The 14,994-nt window shown below is 36.8% G+C and overlaps 1 long non-coding RNA gene across 1 annotated transcript; it reads left to right on the top strand.

Annotated features, from left to right (window-relative positions):
• The first annotated feature begins 1,149 nt into the window (after positions 1–1,149).
• Positions 1,150–11,868, top strand: LOC136850761 (uncharacterized). The gene is made up of 5 exons (XR_010856730.1): positions 1,150–1,285; positions 4,231–4,416; positions 9,445–9,654; positions 10,048–10,208; positions 10,645–11,868. It is a non-coding gene; the product is annotated as an uncharacterized lncRNA (long non-coding RNA).
• The last annotated feature ends 3,126 nt before the right edge of the window (positions 11,869–14,994 follow it).

Here is a 14,994-nt window from a genome sequence, read left to right as displayed (position 1 = left end):
ATATATATATATATATATATATATATATATATATATTTATATTTTATATATATATATATATATATATATATATATATATATTAATATAAGATTAATTTTACCATTGCTAAACAATCTCTTCATACGCTCCCTTGTCTTCCATAGACACTCAAAGACTCTTCCCAGTCTTTTGCTCATACTTTACCACCCTCTTCGCTGTGCCTATTCAGCGCTGACCTCTTCTGTCTTTGTCCCATCATTTATTATTTTTATTAACAAAACCATCTAACGCATTTGTACTCAGGTACCTGTCCCTAGAGAGTTCCTGACATCACAAGAGCTACGCCTTCCTACTACCCCAGGCCAGCCCTGTGAGAGCTGATAGTCAGCTCAGTGGTCTGGTTAAACTATTTTAATAATAATAATAATAATCTACTACACCAGGCTAGATCATTTTATTTTCCTAGCCATTCTTGCAAGCTTCGCCTGTCTGCATTTGCCTCGTTCAATGCCAAAACATCCAGCTTACTGTCAGACGAATCAGCTATCATACCTTTTATTTTCTTTGACACCACATCCACGATCATTCAGAGCTTGAAGGCTGGCCACTTCCCTCATACTTTTATAACCACATCTTTTCTTTGGTTGTGCTATTCATAAAAGACAGAAAAGGCTTAGGAAATGTTCCCTCTAAATTGTATTTTTTTCAGTTTTTCCTTTTTTAATGTCAATATACGGTATGGGGTAACAAACCAGTTGAGAACCAAAATTATCAATAAAATCTGGGAAAATGTTTGGAAGCCTTTTCTTGCTTTTGTGAAATGTATCATCTTGAGTGGTACTGTTATTAAATTTTGTGTAAGTGACCAGTATTTATTAAGTGCTCATTTTTTCACGTTGATTACGTAATTTTGTGACTCCATCTGTCTCCATTTTTAATTATTTATTCTTCATACCAATGTTCTTGACGGCATTTATCCCAAAGAATTCTTGCTTGCATTTATTGCATTTTACCTTAATTTCCTTGCTTTAGTTTCCCAACGAAGGCAGTTTTCAATATTGCCAATCAAAGAAAACAAGATGCACTGTAGATGGCGCTGTCTTGTCTCCAAGGACTCTAAAGCAACCCACAGAAACACGAACAGTACTTCCGGTATTTGTAGTCCTTGCTTTGTACGTAGTTGGAATTTGGAAACTTGTAGGAAGTGGGGGCCATTTTTTCATGAGTATCGGCAACGATTTTAAGTAGTGTGGAAATATTGCTATCTTCATGGCCGAGTGTTCTTTGCAAATGCTGGTAAGCCAGGTAAGGTTAGATGCTGTTTTCTGTAAAGGGGTAAATTTAAGGAAATTATGGTTCTCACAAAGTTTCTCACTTAGGAGTTATTCATGTTGTGATGAAACGCTCAACAGCAAATTTTCCAGGTTAATTTCTGAAATCCTCACGGTGAAGGAAAGTAAAGTGCCTTGCACAGAACGTTTTAAAGTGTTTTTAAGGCTTATGCTGTGCTAATTTAGGTTTGCAGGATTTGAGATATATATCAGGTGGTTGAATGGTTGGTGCCAAGACGCTTTGAAGGCACACTCATTATGCAACGCATGCATTGTCATCTGATGTGAAATTTTGAATGTCGTTTATAGATATCTTAGAAGTTCGTTAATATGCCCCACTTCATATATACTGCTTTTTAGTAATATTTTGCCAGATCAATAAATTTACTGAAGTGGTCTCGCTCTAGAAAATGTTTATTAGTCCCATGTCAGTGAGATCATTTGTATACGGCAGAAAATAAAGCTTAGTTGTTGCATAGGAGTTGGTAGCTCTGACCTTTTAGTTTGTCGTGAGATAGTTAAAATGGGTTTTTTGGCGTAATGGGGAAATGAGTACTGTATTCCTTTTCAACAGTAAGTTTCCTATACGTTGGGAACTCTGTCGCAGCTTCGCAACATGATTTTACATTACAAAAACAATAGCAGGGCTCAATTGCTTGATGTTGCCGAATTTTTTAAGTGATTGCACAGTTCACTCACCCTTCAACCCAGCACGATGGCGGACGTGACTCCCGGAACCTCCTGCTCTTCTGAGCCTGTGACCAGTTAAACTACCATTATGCTGCCGTAATTCTCGCAAGAACGGCCGGCTGTCCGCAAGGAGTGTGAGCTGCAGAAGAAGACTATAGTTACACCTTACCTGTTGATTTTTACATCTAACTGACGTTTTCAAAACTATGTTATTTTACTTGTTCATTTATTTTCAAGCAATTTAAAGTAATATTTTGTCGGCCGGCAGAAGAGAAACTAAGCTGTCATTGTTTGACCTTTGAACTGTCCTCTTCTTCACTTACATTTACGTTAGTGATTTCTTTAACTATAGGGTTGTGAGGACAGAACTAGGTTTTGACGTAGCTATTAATGACTGGTCCAGCTACTGCAGGAAGTAAGTTTTTGGTCTTATTTTTTTAGTGGATGGGTCTTTAACTTCCTAAGATTTTTTTGGTTTCAGGTCATAGTAAATTGGTGTATCCGGCAGAAGAAGCAAAAGGTGGCCCCCACAACTGTTGAGATTCCAGCTAATAGGCAGGGTCATTGAAAGTGGGTTTTTGGTAACCAGTAAGTTTTTGTGGTGCCCTAAAAATACCAACATAATTGTACCGGGGACCCTGATTGCTGGAGAGGTGTTTACTGGTTCAACCACTCCATGAACTTTTTGGTGCTCATACAAACACTATTGAGAGGAGGTGGAGGGAATCGTGAGACGACGCTATGGACGGAGGTACAACTTCGTCGGGTATTTGGCAGTGGAATATTTTAAAATCCACCGCGGAATGCCGGCTGGCTGAGTTGATCCTCCACCCCTTTAGGTAAGGTTCTAAACTACCTTCTTTATTATTAGGTAGTTAGGTCACCTGTGTTTGGTGTTATTAGGTTTTAGTGCTTTTCAAGAGCATTATTATTTTTTGGTAACTGTCATTTCATGTTTCAACATAACAGTCACTTTACCAACTTGTACCTTTTGTGTTACCCCAACTTCCCCTTGCTGAACATATGGCCTAGTGGTTACAAAAGATGGCGGATTTGTTTACTTTAAATTCTTGTAAAGCAGTTGAGGTAAGTTGACGTTTTTCAGTGTTGCTTTGCTTGCTTTGCATGAGTTTAGGGTAACAAAACTGTAATTTACCCATTTCACAGTCTGCAGTCTCAAGCTTCAATTACGCTTTAGTTACAGCCGACCGACAAAATTTTACTTGAAATTCTTGTTCAGCAGGTCAAGTTCTATAGAAAAACGTCAACTGCCATAGGCCCTATGAACATGCTATTGTGAAAATAAAGCTTAGTTTTGCATAGGAGTTGGTAATTCAAATTCATAATTGCTCTAGAATCAAGATTTTACATAATTGCTCTAGAATAAAGATTTTACGTGGTATTGTGTGAAATTTTTAATTGCTCTAGAATCAAGATTTTACATTTCTAGCATAAAGTTGAAAGTTCCATTGGTTCTTACTGCCAAGAAAATACTGTTGAAGGGTTTGGAACTAATTTGTTAGACGTGGTAAATTTAAGAGTTTGTCAGGCTTTTGGGTAAAACTCCTAGGGAGTTTTAGGGTCTTGACTGGAAACTAGTCTTAATAGCCTTAGTTGGTGGAAGTTAGTCAAGATTCCACCAAACATTGCAGTAAGTAGCTAGTATTGGAAGCCCAGTTAGTCACGCTTGTTAAAGTTTCTCGAGCACTTTAATTTCCTGGGATTGGTAATTAATGGCCACAAAATTAATTTGCTGCTATTGGATGGCCTTTATTTTTATAGCAAAATAATACTAAATGGGAAATAAATGCCCAACCTTTTGCAACTTGCAAAGGTTATAGGCTACCCCACAGCCTGCAACTGTCCACAGTACAGTACTTTATTTCTGAATGTGTCATCTTTAATTGCATACCCAGATATACTGGAATTGAAATTGTACTCATTGTTGTTCCAACAGATGATCAAACAGTTCGAATATGTTAAATTAAATTTTGCGATTTTTCTTTACAAAGTATGTGTTGCCCTAAGTGAAACCTTCAATGAGCTCAGATATGCTATGGAGGTACAGTTAAAACTATGTAGACAGCAGTTTAATGCTAATTCTCTTATTTGGTAACTAGTGACGGACTTTAAAGAGATTAAATATATCTTCGGTCAATTTATGACTATTGATTACATTAGTTATACTGAAACATAACTTCTAATTTCAGTTTTTTATTTAAATTTCAGACTGGAGAAGAACCTAGGACCGTTTGCAGGACAATCATGAAGTGGAGAAGTGCTTAGGACCGTTTGTAGGACAATCATGAAGTGGAGAAGTACCTAGGACAGTCTGCAGGACAATCATGAAGTGGAGAAGTACCTCGGACCGTTTGCAGGACAACCACGAAGTGGGTCTGTCACTTAAGTTATAAGGTAAATACCACAGTGTCTACTGTCCTACAGCGAACGAAAACTTGTACGATAAACAATGCACGTTGTCGACTTCTTAACAGTAAACCTAAAATTACAGGAAGTGCTATTGATTTCTTGGGTATTTGGCGAAATTTTCTCTATATACTAATGAGGTCTCAGAGTTGTGTGGGTTAGTGTTGATGAAACAGGGGACGCAAATGAAAGCAAACTTTACTTTAATTGCGCGGCCTGATTCCCGCCAGTCGTCGACCGGGACAGGTTCCTCTTGCATAGACATAACCTTTCCTATAATGCCAGGTCCTGACCTAACCAGATCTTACCTACCTAACCTAACTTAGGGAGACATGCTTGGACCCGTCTCCCTAACCTAATTTAGGGATAACTGCCTGGACCCGTCTGGGCTCCCCCACCCCCTCACAAAAGGCCGTAACCTGTCCTGGTCGGCGCCTTTTGGGATTCAGGCCGCGCAATTCAAGTTTTACCGCATCATAAATCTATCGTAAAAATGGCATATTATTCATTCACAAGCTGAAGAGACAGGTGTAATCTTTTAATTTCGATAAGTTTAAGTAGCCGTAAGGGTATAGTTGTTGTCGTTAATCTACTGTACGTAGGATAGTCATCTAAAGCAGGTCCAGTTGGAAAACAATCAATTCAGTATATCAAAAGGAGTGAATAATTTTATGGCATTAACTGTGTCACTAAGGTCAAAATTTAAAGTAACTTAATCTTAACTCGATCATTGGCAAGGAAGAGTCCTTGGTAGCTTTTGTAAGGTACAGTTGTGAAAATCAGCTAATGGAACTCAGTATTAAGGTATCTGGTAAAATTAGGGGCCCTTATGCAGTAGCATTTTAGCTCGTTGGAAGTGCCATATAAACTTCAGAATGGGAAAATTTACAAAGATCTCGTGACTTGGTGTAATACTTTATTCTAGATGTTGTTTGATAATACATTGTGTAGAAGTGGTGATAATACATTGTGTAGAAGTGGTGGAAATAATGCTCAATAAATTGTTTTAATAGAACTAATGACTGTATAATAAAAAACCAGTACACACAGGTATTTGCCCTGTCAGCTTTGTGACTTTATGAAACTGTTTGCAGTTAGGAGCGAATGGTATCTTATCTTAGAGTTAAGGGAAAATATTTTACTACAGTACATCATAATCTAAAACTAGGTAGAATTAATCTCCGGGGCATTGTCCAACTGTAATTTTAGTATGAGCAGCTTAGATTATCCTTGCAAGAAAAATGTTCCACGCAAGATAGAAATGTTAAGGAAAATGTCAAGTGGTTATAGGTAACGCCAAAATCTAAGTTGAATTCCACAAGTTGCTTTTGTAATCTGTAGCAAAATGTGTAAACTGAAGACCCCATTTCGTTTATTGGTTAAAATATTTGTGCTGTAATTTTCCTGTTCCAAAATAAAACTGGTACCAAATATTAGATTTGAATACTTCGTTGCTATCAGGTTGTCATGATTTGTCATGGGGACTGGTATGTGAAATAACAAGTAATTAAATACTTAATCTGAATATTCAGAGTACACTAGGTAAGTAACTTAGGAGCAATATTTTGAACGTGATTTTGAATTGTACAACATTGCACTTGAGGCATGCTGAACAAAATCGCTCGTTAGGGGGGTGGGGTGTATATGCTGCAAATGTGCTGGTGTTTTAAGTTTTCTCAAAGTACTTAGATTTTTGTTACTTTTCATCACTTAATTTAAATTGGTCGCATTTGTAAACTTGAATTCTTGTTAAAAAAAAAACACGACTCGGAAATAGTCGTGACTGCATATTCAGTATTTTGCAAAGGTTGGTTGGGTGAGAATAAATTTGGCCTTTCAGAGCACGGGCTCTTCCTCATAAAACTCCCAAGACCTTACGAAGTGTGAATGATATCTTATGAAACTACTAATAAACTTGCTTTATGGAGCATTCTGCTAATTAACCGGACTGGTGCGTTATTTCCCAACAGAACAACAGTTCTTGCGAAATGTATTTTTAGGAACATTATGCACAAAGGCTTGAAAATTTATTAAAATTCTCCTAATTATTAGCTGCTCTAGTTTTATAGATATAACTTGAGCTTTTGTTTACTCGAAGAATTTTCAATTCGCACTGAGCTTTTGAGTCGTCAGGGAACTAAATTTATGCTCAAATTTCCTGTGAAGCTTAGTCATTCGATTCAATGACGTTGACCCAGCGATGTGCCATTCAGAGTCACATTCAGCGAATTAAAAGCTTTGCGAATTTTGCCCAAAATGTGTAAAACGGGTTGCAGTCCGAAAAACTGAAAACCAGTTTTGAGTGCAAAAAAAGGATCATTAAAACTAATGATACAAAGAGCCGTGTTAGTTAATTTATCATTTTTTTTAGCACTAAATGGCCTCGTGTATTTATATACAGGGCTGATTTTATTTCGAATTGGCAATTTCATTACGTTTCTGATTAAAGCCCTTGCAGGCAGTTGTGCTGAAAGCGTGATATTTATTTTCGAAGCGAAAGCTAGAGACGCTGCTAATTATTTGGCTAAGCAAAGGTCACAGGTGGTGAGGCTAATAATGTGGGCAAAAACGATTCAAAAAAGGATGTAAATTGAAGTTGAAGTGGAAGGGAAATGGCGTTAGGTTTTGTAGGAATCATAATCGTGAACTTTTATTCCTTGGGTATTTGCAATTTTCAAGCCAACGTAATTAAAAATGCTATTCATTTGCACTTTTTTTATAGAAAGATTGAAGATATTTTCGGCGAATCCTCAAAGGAATCCCCATTTGCATATCTCGGATGTTGTTATAACCTTACGAGAAAACATTAATCTTAGGTAATGGTTCTTCATAGGAGCTTCAAGGCAATTTTAATTTAAATTACTCGGACTGAATCATTTCAGTTCCCATCAGTTCAGGCCAACCACCACTATTATTCAGATTTACGAATATGGACTAGCATGAGCAGAGGGGAGCCAAATGGGAATCAAATGGACTGATAGGAAGGTGAAAGTGCGAAAGGGCAGGATAAATGAGCTCGACACCTATACCGTTTACTCCAGATTATTTTTGAAGCTCCAGTTAAAGGAATGGGTAGGGTGGGACGTATCCCCATAATCATAACTACATTTTCAATAAGTCTGTAACCTAGCAGTTTTCGTTTAGGCTGTTTCTTGTTGAAAGCAATGTTCTCTCTGTAATGACGCCTCATTGCTCTACAATCATTCCATTCGGTTCAGTTTTCGCTCTTAAGTTTATTTCTCCCTTACGTGCTTTCGAAACAAGCACTGAATTTTATATGGCTTCAGTGTGTAAATATTGTACCTATGCAAATGGATAAATATATCTACAACGCCATTTCGCTCGGAGAATTGATTGCCGTAATTGATCATTTGCGGTCATTGAATAGGCCGAATCCATCTGGAAAATCCTTAGATTGAAATCAGTCGACGAAAAGCCTAAAACCCCAAGAAGAGCAAATGTTGCTTAGAAACCCTGACAGCGTAAATTGTGATGAGTCATAATTTGCCGTTGTAAAACCCACGCATTGCTAGTGAGTTAGGAAATGTAACTTTTTCACGCTTTTATTGCACATGTGGCGTTGGGTTAATTTGGGTTTTGATATAATTTACTCTATTGGAAGTTAGTCTGTGTTCTGTTGCATGCGAAATTTGTCATATCGTGTATCTTAAGACTGTGAGTTATTTTCATGTTATAAAGTTTGCCACTTAAATTTTCAAAAGCACGTACTTTACAGGTCTCTACGATTGACATTTAAGAAAACGTTCGAAGTTCATACCTATAAGCAATACAAAATTAAATATATTCGAATCCAGTTGGATCTACGAAATGTTTATTTGCTGCGCAATGTTTTTCTGATATGCAAAAGAATTGTTTTATATTTTTACCAGAATTTTGGCAATTAGCTTTAATTAAATAGTTACTGTGCCTAGTCTCTCGAGGAAACGTGAAGGACCACAAATTCTACCCTGAAAATAAAACGTGTCCTCCCGACAGTTCCAGTAAGCAACGTCTCCCCAAAATCCCAGACGGACGGTAATTAGCTGGTAGCCCTGTCTGCTCCTGACGGCTTCGGGCGATAAGTGGTCTGACCCACTATTTGGGCTGTTTTGTTCAAATGAGCCAGGTCTATAGTCCAAATCAAGGCCAAGAGAACGAGGTCTACCAAGTTGGGTGGAGTTGCCTTGCACCTGGGGTAAATACGTAGGCGATGACGTATCTTAAGAGGTAGTACTTGCTCGTTACGGCAATTCACCTGCTGACGCAGTAAAGAGGTAGACAAAGCTTCTCCTACATGGGGGGATTTGCGGGGAAGTGAGGAGACCTTCTTTTTCTCTTGGCCTTGGTCCAAACGGTTGTTCACTGTTGAGATTAAGTCTACCGGTAGTGTGATGTTTATTCAATTGCGATTTAACGTTTTCCCTGCACCGTAGAATTGTGCACGTCGGGTAACTAACCGTAGATTCTCATGACTGATTGTACTTTTAATATGTCATTCTTCTAAACACTTAAAACTAAATTGATTGATTTTGTGGTGATTAAAACTGGCGTCACAACTTACGTTTAGAACTAGAGTACGAATTAATGGAAATGGCTACATGTTGCGAAAAGGTTAGAGAATGTTCTCGGGTATAAATCTTAAGCTTAGCTTTCACGAAAAACTGAATACCCTGGTAGGTCCTTATTTTAATGAGACAGGACAAGTAAAATCATGCATAAAATTACGCTTAAAACCGGAGATAGGCGATTCAAAGACAGGTTGTTACTCAAGCTTTTATTTGCAACCTATAAGGTGGCCTTGAATAAAGTTTTTCGGTATGGGATGGGATAGTACAACCAGAGTTGCCTGATTTCCTGATGGAAGGGCTATAAAATAATAGAAGGAAGGTGATATTTAAACCAAATAATGTTTTGACCATGAATTAACTTGGCTAATACTACTGTATATAAATTAACTCGGAAAATTTAAGGGGCTACATACTATCAACTTGCATATCAAGGGATTTTTTTTTCTAGGCTTAAGCTGTCGGGACCTAAACAGTAAAATCTTCATGTAGCTTCAGTACACTAGCAAGATCTAGTGAACTGGTTGAGAAATCGTCAATAAATAAAAGCTGAAACTCCAAAGAACAAATAACCATTTAATGAGCTTCAGTGAGCGCTTTGGTCTTCAACGGATGGATTTCTGATGGCGAATGTGTGCCTACGGAATTAACTTGCACTGAGGTGAGTTATCATAGTAATGTATTAGTGTGGTGGGTAACTTCAGCATTAAGATGACTTGGTCAAATTTTGAATTAAGACATTTTACTGTGATGTGAATTAGAATCATTTATTAAAAGAAGTGTGTTCAGTATTTCAAAAAGAATATACTTTATAAAACCTGTTAAACTCCATAATTTCTTGAATTATTGATATTAGTACTTTGAACCTTTTAACCTTTTTCAAACATCTTCAGCAACCCAATAGCTGAAAGTGTTTTGTTAATCTTGGATTATTATTTATCTGATGAAAAATCAATCTTATATAATTTATTTGAGACAGTTTATTCTGCTCGTAATGGAAATAGCTACGAATACCTGTAGATTACCTGATTGTAGTTGTCCTACATATTTTCAGATTGCCATTTTGGACTACTACTGGCGAACTCTGGCAAATACAATGAAGAGCTCTTAAAGGCAAACCTTAATGAAGAAGTGTGGATATTAATCATTTTCATTTAGTGTACGAAAAATTTTGACGAAACTTGGAACACAATATCTTCCAAGGTCTGAATCGAGGTAAGGCGTCAAAATTTCGGCGCTACTTTGGCAGCTAGTACTAAACCTGGCGGAAGCTCAGTGGGACGCCTTGTTTAGTACTAGCCCCTCGGGGATCAAAGATATCGTTTATTAATATAATTTGTCGACCACACAATATAGAAAAGGGTGTATACAATACTTTGATCCTCGGGGGCTAGTACTAAACAAAGCGTCCCATTGAGCTAACGCCATGTTTAGTACTAGCACCTCGGAGGTGACTCTTAGACAACAAGCCAAAGTAGCACCAAAATTTTAATTACTTTATTTAAAACTTGGAATCAGCAATTAGAATGTTGAGTTTTTAAAAAAATGATAATGAAAAGTTGTACTAATGAAATTTGATAGTGGCTAAGTACTGGGTTATGTGATAGCATAATTACACCAAGTAATGTTCGTTTAATTTTTCCCTGTTCAGGGTGCGCGTGAGTTCTCGAAGGCCAATCAAGGATGATTTCAGTAACACAGAATTGGTTCGGCGCTCGCTGCTCTGCACTGTATCTGCATTTCTGCGTATTTCAGCACTGAAGAAATGCCAGCTTGTGTAGAGCACCCACATCGTCCACTTTGGTAGCATGTTTGTGTAGACTAGGCTGACTTAACTTATAAACAATCGGTCCTTAATGCTGCCCATATTCGCTATAGGATTTGGTAACTTCCAATTGTTCAGAGAATTATAATATGCTAAGAAGACTTTACATGAGAAAATTACGAGCCAGTCTTCCTACAACTCATCCTGACATGAAACTGGTTGACAGCAGTTTGCGAATTTTAAAAGTACAACTCAATTTATCGTAGACTTTATAAAAGGCACAATAATTAACCGTTTTTCTTGTCGTGCTGTAAATATGACCTTAATAGTCCAGCTCATATGGATTTAAAAATTGTAACTTCCTCCAGTGTGTACATTTAAGCATTTTCAGTTCTAATACTTTGAAAAGCAACAGTTTCAATAATGAAAATTTAATAATGTCACGGCTAAATAGCAAATTGATCACTCGTTTGAACAAAACCACCTTTGTGGCAATGGTTTATTTTAATCAGAATAAGACTTCTCTTAATTTATATACTCGTATTAAGAACTTGGTAAGAGTTTGATATCATGAAAAAATATTGCTAAAATGCTGTATACTGAATGAAATTTTAATTGGATATATATGTAATGGAATCTCTAAGGTGATTTCGGTTCATATTTTTTCACATGGCAGTGTCGTAATAACGCATCCTATATTTTTGTGCAAGTCTTAATAGTGTCAAAGAATTGGACTGTCATTAAAAAATGTTTGACCAGAGATGATTAGGATGCATTTTTTTTATGGTTTGAAAATGAGGGCAGTCAACGTAATTTGGAAACGCGTAAAATTTCCCATCATGAATCCAATAATCTCCATGATTCACTCGACTAATGGGTTCCTGGCATAAATTTGAGGTCATTGCGCTTTAAATCTAGAAATATCGTTCGTTATGGGTTTCTTAATTTTACAATTTGAGTCCTTTCTCCTCCAAAGCAGTCTCGATTGTCGACATAGTTCGAAATGTTAATCAGTTTCACATTTCATCGATTTTCTTTAAAAATGTCGTTTCTGTGAAAGAAAGTGGTCACTTAAATCAGCAGCGCGGTGCACTGTAGGCATTCCTTGAGGTTCTTTGCAAGCGTACCTTCGGCCCCTAGCTGCAACTTCTTTAATTTCTTTTACTCTGCCTCCGTTCATATTCTTTCTTCCGTCTTGCTTTCCTCCCTCTTCTAACAATTGTTTCATAATGCAGCTGCGAGGTTTCCTTCCTGTTACAACTTTCAAACCTTTTACTCCCAATTTCCCTTACAGCGCTGAATGACCTCGTAGGTCCTAGACATTGGCCTTTGGCCTAAATTCTATATTCCAGTATTCTCATAAACGAGCAACAAAGGTTAGTTTATGAAAGTTTGAAGAGCATTTAAAATATGCCATAACCTGTGAGGTCTGTCAACTGGTTTGTTGCTCTCATATTTCTGGGCCAGCTTAATATTGTTTAAAATCTTTCACGGTTATCTGATGATATTAATTTTAATATCTTAACGAATATCTTACGGTTTTTGTATAGTTCTGCTTTAACAGCCTCGTGTTACTGATAATTTAAAAATATTTTTGATGTACAAAAAATTTCCATTGTTGATTTTTCTTGAATGCTAAAGCTTTGATTTGGGCAACTTCGTTATTTGTCGCCAAAACTTAACTGGAACTCTCGGTTTCTGTAGCATTAGTTTGTCGCACTTGTGAAACAATCGATACATTTTCACTCTATTTTCTACCCGGTTTCTTGATCAAATCTTGTATTTACTTGTATTTTTTGGTCGTGAAAGTCCATTTTTGTTTTTCAACTGTTGACTGCTCTCTTATTTTCATCCCAGCTTTGTGTTTATTCGTAGGAGTGTATGTCAGACCTGAAGAGTTAAATCTTGTCTTCAAGATTTGTAATAAATTTAAGTAAGAAATTTATCTTGAAATAAGTGGTGTCAAGAAGTACTAGTAATTCATTTAGCTTTGCATATTTCAGGGTATTGTTAAAAATATGTAGTGGGTTTGAGTAGTGATTTCCTGCTTTATTTCGAAATGTCGAATAATTTTTTTATGACAAAACTTACTGCAAGAACTGATGTTTTTTTTAATCAGCAGTAAAATCCACTTTTCCTTTTACTTAAGGCAGTGCTGTTTTAAAGGTTATGATATTGGCTCAAGCGAGAGAGTTTTCAAGTTGACCCAACTTTAAATTGATCCATTGTATTTATTTCTGGCAGCGAGATGACACTATATTTCACTGCTGCTACTTCTGTAGAGATGCCAAGTTTTTCACTGCTGCTGTTTCGACATTGGCAATATGGGGATGTAAAACTCCCGTATCTTTAGCAGCGTGACAGTCAGTTAAGCTTGGAGCTGTTCTGGTCACTTACATGTATTTTATAAAGAACTAAACCTTGTAATCATAAAGTTCAGTTTAAGTTAACAGAGGCTGAGGATGTTCTTTCACAATTGCTCTAAACATCATTCAGATTGACCACTAATTTTTGAAGTTTAGTGATGTGTAACAAAGGCGGTTCATGAAAGTTTCTCGGCAGAAAAGTGTATTGAAAGTTCTGCTTTTTACAATATAGAGTATATTTAGTAAAGCATTTATTTGAACAGCTACAATTTGATATCAAGAGGCTTGATTATTAGATTAATCTGGGAATTTGCTGCTGATCTCACCAGGGCATTGTCTGACCACAACTTTTTTAATCTCTTGAAGTTCTCATTTCTCTAATCATTTATTCTTCCGTGAATTTTTTAATCTTTATTTCTCCCTTTAGTCACGGTCCTTGTTTGTCTTAAATTATCGCCCTTGACATTTAAGCAATTTCATAATTTTAAGAATTTGAGCAATACCTTGAAGTATGCAAAGTCACTTGGGTAGTCTCTTGCATCACCCAGAGATTATTTTTTTACTGAATTAAATTTGCAGTATATTTTCAGACTGTTTATCCAAATATTTTGGGTATAATTTAGTTTAATACTTTAATGTAAGTAGGTTAATGAAAGCTTTGTTGTACGATTTGTCACTGTTAATGGTGATAACATTTGTGTAACTCATGTAATTTTTTTTTATTCTATGTAGTATCTGTATTTTCTATCCTGTGAATGAGAACTTGTGTAATTGCTTCAATTTGACATACGATTCTCGTGAAGTCCTTTCACTTAGCTTTCATTATGCCTTTTTGACAATATTACGTTTACACCAAGGCAGTAATCTCAAAAACTGATCAGCGGTTATGGAATTCTGTAACACAATTTTCATGGGCTTATTAGTTCAGATTGGCTTGTATAAATGTACGGTAGTTTTGAACTTGCGAGCAACTATAACCGTAATATCAAGATAACTGGTTGATGCTTCAGTCTGGTAAGAACCAGAGTAGTTCCCTCACCATCCTGCGAGATCCCTTTGATAACTGATAACGTCCAATACTGTGGATTCGTTGAGACTATTGTGATGCTGTAGCGGTGAATTTTATCATGGTTTCTGCTGCATTACGTTTTTGCAAAGCATCTTTTCTGTCTTAAAATTTTTTTCTTCTGACTGTAAAGGATATGATAACTGGTTTAAGAACACTTAACCCTGTGGATGTTTCTTGTAGAGGGCTAGAGGCACTTATACGTAATCAGAAAAAAAAATGATGGGTTGCCTACAGATCTTAAGCATTTTTGAACATTGTAAGGATCCTAGTGGTAGTCCATGTGCACTCTCTGAATTTGGCTGGTTGGCGTCATTGTCCTTTGGTTCAGCGTGCATGTGCAAGTTTACAGTCTCCCTGAAAGTCTCAGGCTACCATAGCCCTGCATTGGTGGAGTGGAGTTGGGAGGGTAGGAGGTGACCCTGGTATGATTACTGGAGGCTCTTAGTGAAGCTGCTGGCTTGGTATGTTGAGAGGGGGGGCTGGTACTAGCGATGCATTTTCTGGTACCTACTATCTTTTTGAGGGTTTCTTTTTGTGACTTTGGACAGGTTTTAGGTGTATTCATTGACTATTTCAATTTTTCAATATATAAAGCCTCGTTGATGAACACTTAACATTGAGGAGATAGTTAACATAAATGATAGACTCGATAGTTCACAATTGATAGATTCGCAATGAGAAGATAGTTAATCATGATGAGATGCAATGAGAGATGGTTCACATGATGAGACGCAATGAGGAGATAGTTAACATAATTGATAGATATCCAATCCATTATCATTAACATAACTGATAGACACG

Source organism: Macrobrachium rosenbergii, chromosome 22 (assembly GCF_040412425.1).
Source record: "Macrobrachium rosenbergii isolate ZJJX-2024 chromosome 22, ASM4041242v1, whole genome shotgun sequence".
Lineage (NCBI taxonomy): Eukaryota > Metazoa > Arthropoda > Malacostraca > Decapoda > Palaemonidae > Macrobrachium > Macrobrachium rosenbergii.
Note: the sequence above shows the minus strand (reverse complement) of the source record. Positions and strands in the feature narration are given on the sequence as shown.